The sequence below is a fragment of the Gossypium arboreum genome, chromosome 3 (assembly GCF_025698485.1).
Source record: "Gossypium arboreum isolate Shixiya-1 chromosome 3, ASM2569848v2, whole genome shotgun sequence".
Classification (NCBI taxonomy): Eukaryota; Viridiplantae; Streptophyta; class Magnoliopsida; order Malvales; family Malvaceae; genus Gossypium; species Gossypium arboreum.
The window spans coordinates 28,904,797-28,911,050 of NC_069072.1; the positions used below are offsets into that span (position 1 = coordinate 28,904,797).

Consider the following 6,254-nt stretch of genomic DNA (forward strand, 5'->3'; position numbering starts at 1 on the left):
CATGACATTTATATTCGCCCCTAAATCAGTGAAAGCATTATTAACACTTAAACTACCAATTAAACAAGGAATAGTAAAACTTCTTGGATCTTTCAATTTGTTGGGTAGTTTATTCTGTAAGATAGCTGAGCAAACTGCATTTAGCTCTACGTGCGATGAATCATCTAACTTCCGCTTGTTTGTTAAAAGCTCTTTTAAAAATTTTACGAAATTTGGCATATACGAAAGAGCTTCAATAAACAGTAAGTTAATATGTAACTCTTTCAAAAGTTTAGAGAATTTATTGAATTGTTCATTTGTATGGTCTTTCCTTGTCGCATCTGGATATGGTACACGAGGTTTATACTCCTTACTTACCTATTTTTGTTTATTGTGGCTTACCTCAACCTTACCATTGCTTACCACAGTTTTTTTCCTCGATTTAGATTCAGATTCAGCTAACCTTTCTTCATCTCAAATAGTAATTGCATGAAGTTGCTCTCTTGGGTTAGTTTCGGTGTTCCTTGGCAAGCTACCTTGTGGTCTTTTTGAAATCATCTTTGCCAATTGACCAACTTGATTCTCAAGCCCTTGAATCAGTGCTTGTTGATTTTTAAGTGTGGTTTTGGTGTTTTGTAAATGGGTCTCTGAAATTGAAATAAATTTCACCAACATCTCCTCAAGGTTCGGCTTCTTCTCTTGAGGGTAAGGTTGTTGTTGGAAGCCTGGAGGGGGTTGTTGTCTTTGATTTCCTTGACCACCCCACGAGGAATTGGGATGGTTCCTCCAACCTGTATTATAAGTGTTACTATAGGGATTATTCTGAGGTCTAGAATTATTACCCATACAATTGACTTGCTCACTTTCTGTGCTAGGGTTGTAGGATAGACATTTTGAATTTTTCATCCCTCCTCCATTTGTATTGCATTGCATCATTAGATGTGCCTGCATAAAACCATATAAACCATCAATCTTTTTTATTAAAAGTTCTACCTAATTCGATAACATGGTGACCGCATCAACGTTAAAGACACTGGCTGCTTTCATTGGCTTTGTCCTCATGACTTGCCACTGATAATTATTTAGTGACATCTCCTCTATAAACTCATAAGCCACTTCAGGTGTTTTATTATTTAAAGTCCCACCAGTGGCTACATCGACCAGTTGCCTAGTTGAAGAATTCAAACTGTTGTAGAAAGTTTGAACCTGTAGCCATAGAGGTAACTTATGGTAAGGCCACCTTCTCAATAAATCTTTATACCTCTCTCATGCATCGTAAAGGGTTTCTAAATCCATTTACATGAAGGAATAGATATCATTTCTCAACTTGACTATCTTAGCTGGTGGAAAATACTTTAATAAAACTTTTCGGTCATTTGCTCTCATGTAATGATAGAACCTCGTGGTAGGGAGTTCAACCACTGTTTAGCCTTATTCCTCAATGAGAAGGGAAATAACCAAAGGCAAATGGCATCATCATAAATGCCATTTATCTTAAAAAGTGTCACAGAATTTTGGGAAATTAGCCAAATGAGTATTTGGGAATTCGTCCTGCAAACCATCAAACTGAATAAACTGTTAAATCATTTGAATAGTGTTAGGTTTCAGTTCAAAATTACTTGCAGCAATAGCAGGTCTAACAATACTCGATTCAGCCCTAGTTAAATTGGGCTTGGCATAATCGTACATAGTACGAGGAGCAGGATTTGCTGTAACTACAGGAGATAGCTAATTATTCAGATTTTCAGTCATCTCCTCAGTAATATAAATGATTTCCTCTTGCTCTTCCACTGTACTTTGTCGGCTCCACCTCACCTCTCTACAATTTCTGCGAGCTATACTTTCTATCTCACTGTCAAATATGAGAGGTCCTGACTGGTTTCTTCTATTCATATACTAAAGGAACCTACCAGAAGCAAACAAAAAGAAAAAAATTAGTAAACAAAGATTAAAATAAAGAAAAAAATAAAAAAATAGCTAAAGTAATAAAAATTAAGTGTTCCTAATATTTTAGTCCTCTACAATGGCGCCAAAAACTTGATGATGATTCACTTAACTAATTAAAATCACAACAAAGGCAAGCGCACCTATCGAATAATAGTATAGCTATGGTGAGTCGGGAATATCGTATCCACGAGGACTAAAAGTACTAGTACTTACTATCTTTCTATTATTTAGCCGGTAAATTGAAGAAGTTTGTTTTAAACCTAAAATTATTTAAACTAATTATTAAGACGCGACAGAGAATTACATAAGAAAATATTCGAATGAACCAATGAGAGAGACAATACCCAGAAAAGAATCCACCTAGACTTCACTTATTATTCTGAATCTGAATTAAATGATTTATTCACTTGCCTTGATTTGTAGAAATCCCTAAATTATATTATTATCTCTTTTGAGAGTAAAAATAACCGACTCTAAGTTGATTAATTGAAATATCTTTCTAATTAAAACCCCTATTGTTGCATTAACTCGATCTATGGATTCCCCTATTAGATTTGACTTTAATCCGGTAGATTTATGTCGTCCTATTTCTAGGATTGCATGCAACTCCACTCAATTATGCCAGATCTACTCTTAAATAGGGAATTTAGCTCCACTAAATTAAGCACTTCAATCATGAATTAATATTCTGAAAACATTAAAACATAGAATAAGTACACATAATTGAGATCAAGAAATCAAGTATTTATCATGTAATTCAGAATTTAAATAACAAGATCTATCATAGGTTTCATCTTCCTTAATTATCTAGGGAATTTAGTTCATACTTTGGGAGGAAAACATCTCAAAATTAGGAAAACAACAAAACATAAAGAAATCCAAAAACTTCTAAAGAACTTGACTGGAGATCTTCTATCTTAAAGGAAATCCTGCTTCTGAGTTGATTCCGACGGTGTTCTTCGAGTAATTTCTTCGTTCTACTCTGCGTGCCCCCTTTAGGTCCCCTTCTAGTGTGTATTTATAAACTTTAGAATGCTCAGAAACCCTAAAAATTGGCTTTTTTTGTGTGTTTGGGAAACAGGGAGCAAAATCAGCACGGGCTGGCACTTGGGCGTGTGGCCAGTAGTGTGGCTCACATGGGCATGTGCTCAACCCGTGTGGGAATGGCTAGGCCGTGTGGATCCTGAAAGTAGCATATTTTATCCGATTTTGGCCTGTTTCCTGCTCCTTTATGCTCTCTTAAGTATAGAAACATTAAATTAAAGGATTAGGAGCATCAAATTCACTAAATTGTATAATAAATTATCCAAAAACATGCCAAACATGGGATTAAAATATGTTGCTTTTATGGTTTATCAAGATATTAACATAATTTATGGATTTCTACAGGTCAAGACACAAGTTAATAACTCGTTGAATTCAGATTCATAATAATAGGTGAAGTCTAGGTGGATTCTTTCCTGGGTATTATCTATCTCATTGGTTAATATTCAATTATTTCTTTAATTCATTCTCCGTTGCGTTCTTAGTTAGATTAGTTTAGTAAATTTAGATTAAAATACATCACCATAAATTTTCGGCTGAATAATAGAAAAATAGTAATTACTAGTACTTTTAGTCCTCGTGGATACGATATTCCCTACTCACCATAGCTATACTATTGTTCGATAGGTGCACTTGCCTTTGTTGTATTTATAGTTAGTTTAGTGGCCATCAAGTTTTTGGCGCTATTGTCAAGGACTAAAATATTAGGAACACTTTATTTTTATTAATTTAACCATTTATTTTTTTAAATTTTTTTTAGTTTAATTTTTACATTCTAATTTTTCTTTTGTTTGCTTCTGGTAGGTTCTTTTATTACTAAGGAGATGGGTGATAATCAAAATAATCAACTACCTCCTGCAGTTACTACAAATCCCATAAATCTTGCTCTTCTTCCTCGTATTATGTATGATTATGCCAAACCCACTTTAACTGGGGCTGAATCAAGTATTATGGGACCCACTATTGTTGTGATATAATTTCGAACTAACACCGAACACTATTCAGATGATTCAACAATTTGTTCAGTTTGATGGTTTACAAAACAAAGATCCATATACTCATTTGGTCAGCTTTCTAGAAATCTGCGATACTTTCAAAATTGATGGCGTCACTGACGATGCCATTCACCTACGGTTGTTCCCTTTCTCATTAAGGAACAAAGCTAAGTAGTGGTTGTACTCTTTACCACAAGGTTCTATCACTACATGAGATCAAATGACTGGGAACTTTCTATTGAAGTACTTCTCTCCGACTAAGACAGCTAAGTTGAGGAACGACATCTTTTCCTTTGAGTAGATCGATTTAGAGACGTTATATGATGCATGTAAGAGGTATAAGGATTCATTGAGGAGGTGCCCTCACCATAGGTTACCTCTATGGCTACAAGTTCAAACCTTTTATAATGATTTGAATCCCTCAACTAGGCAACTAAACGATGCAGCAGCCGATGGAACTCTGAATAATAAAACACCTGAACAACTTATGAATTTCTTGAAGAGATGTCACTGAATAATCATCAATGGCAAGTAATGAGGACGAAGCCAATGAAAGTAGACGCTGTCTTTAATTTAGATGCGATTACAATGTTATCAAGCCAGGAAGAAATATTAAACAAGAAATTGGATGATTTATATCTTTTTACGTCGGTAAATCTTGTGATGCAATGCGATGCAAATAGAGGTAGAATAAATAATCCATAATATATACCCTTCGGTTCTAGCACGGAGAATGAGGATATGAATTATATGGTTAATAATTCTAGAACTCAAAATAACCCTTATAGTAATGACTATAATGTAGTTTGGAGAAACCACCCAAACTTTTCGTAGAGTGGTCAAGGGAACCAAAGATCACAACCCCTTTCAAGCTTTCAACAACCTTATTAGCCAAAAAAGAAGTCAAACCTTGAAGAGATTTTGGCAAAATTTATTTCGGCGTTGGAGACTCATTTTCAAAATATTGAGACAACTTTGAAAAAACAACAAGAATCAATTCTTAGGCTCGAAAATCAAGTTGAACAGCTTGCTAAATTGGTTTCAGAAAGAAAAAAAGATAGTTCACCTAGTAATACCGAACCCAACCTAAAAATGTATGTGAAAGCAGTTACATTGAGGAATGGGAAAGTGTTGGCTAAACCTGAAAAGAAGCTGCAACAGGAAACTGATAAGGAAAATGATGAGGGAGTAAAACTCGAAGAAATTTAGACACTAGTAGTTAAAGAATATAAACCACCGATCTCATATCCGGAAAAGTTAAAGAAAGACAGATGGATGAACAATTTGGTAAATTTCTTGAACTTTTTAAACAATTACATATCAACTTACCTTTTGTTGAAGCTATTTTGCAGATGCCCACATATGCAAAATTCTTAAAAGAGTTATTAACAAACAAAAGGAAGTTTAAAGAACTATCCACTATGTAACTCAATGAGGAATGTTCAGCTATTCTCCAAAATAAACTGCCAACGAAGCTAAAGATCCATGAAGTTTTACTATCCCTTATTTCATTGGTAGTTTAAATATTGAGAAAGCATTAGCTGATTTGGGTGCTAATGTTAATTTGATGCCTTTAAGCAACTTGGTCTTGGGGAACCAAAACCCACTAGGATGAGTATTCAATTAGCCGATAGATCTGTTAAATATCCTAGGGCTATTATTGAAGATGTACTTGTAAAGGTAGATAAATTCATATTCCCTGTTGATTTTGTTGTGCTTGACATGAATGAGGGTAGTGAGATGCCTTTAATTTTAGGTCGCCCCTTTTTAGCCATTGCTAGGGCCGTCATTGATGTGGGTGATGGTAAACTTGTGCTTAGGGTAAGTAATGAAGAGATCACTTTTAAAATCTATGATGTCATGCAATTCTCTAGAGAATAAGATGATTCCTATTTTTTTTTTACTTTATTGATCATGTTATTCAAGATTCATTATAGGAAATTGTTCATAAGGACAAGTTGGAACTGAGTCTTGTTCAATGAGAGGAGGAAGATGACAATAATGTTGTGATAAGTGAGACGAAAATTGATTTAGATTCTAATGAGTCTTCACTAAGACAGTAAAATTATGAGGACATTAAGGTAAACAAGGAATTAAAATTAAAACCCTCTATTGAAGAACCTCCCAAATTGGAACTAAAGCAATTACCAAATCACCAAGAATATGCATTTCTTGGAGACAATTCTACATTACCAGTGATTATTGCATAACATGAAGAATTGATTTTCGACATAAAATTTTAAACTTTTCAACTTAACTGAATCATTCTTTTTGCATCCATAAAATTTT

General features: G+C 34.3%; 1 non-coding gene across 1 annotated transcript; it reads left to right on the forward strand.

The window, feature by feature from the left end:
- Window positions 1–1,201: 1,201 nt before the first annotated feature.
- On the forward strand, window positions 1,202–1,308 carry LOC128291305 (small nucleolar RNA R71). Its single transcript, XR_008281081.1, has one exon. It is a non-coding gene; the product is annotated as a small nucleolar RNA R71 (small nucleolar RNA).
- Window positions 1,309–6,254: the final 4,946 nt, after the last annotated feature.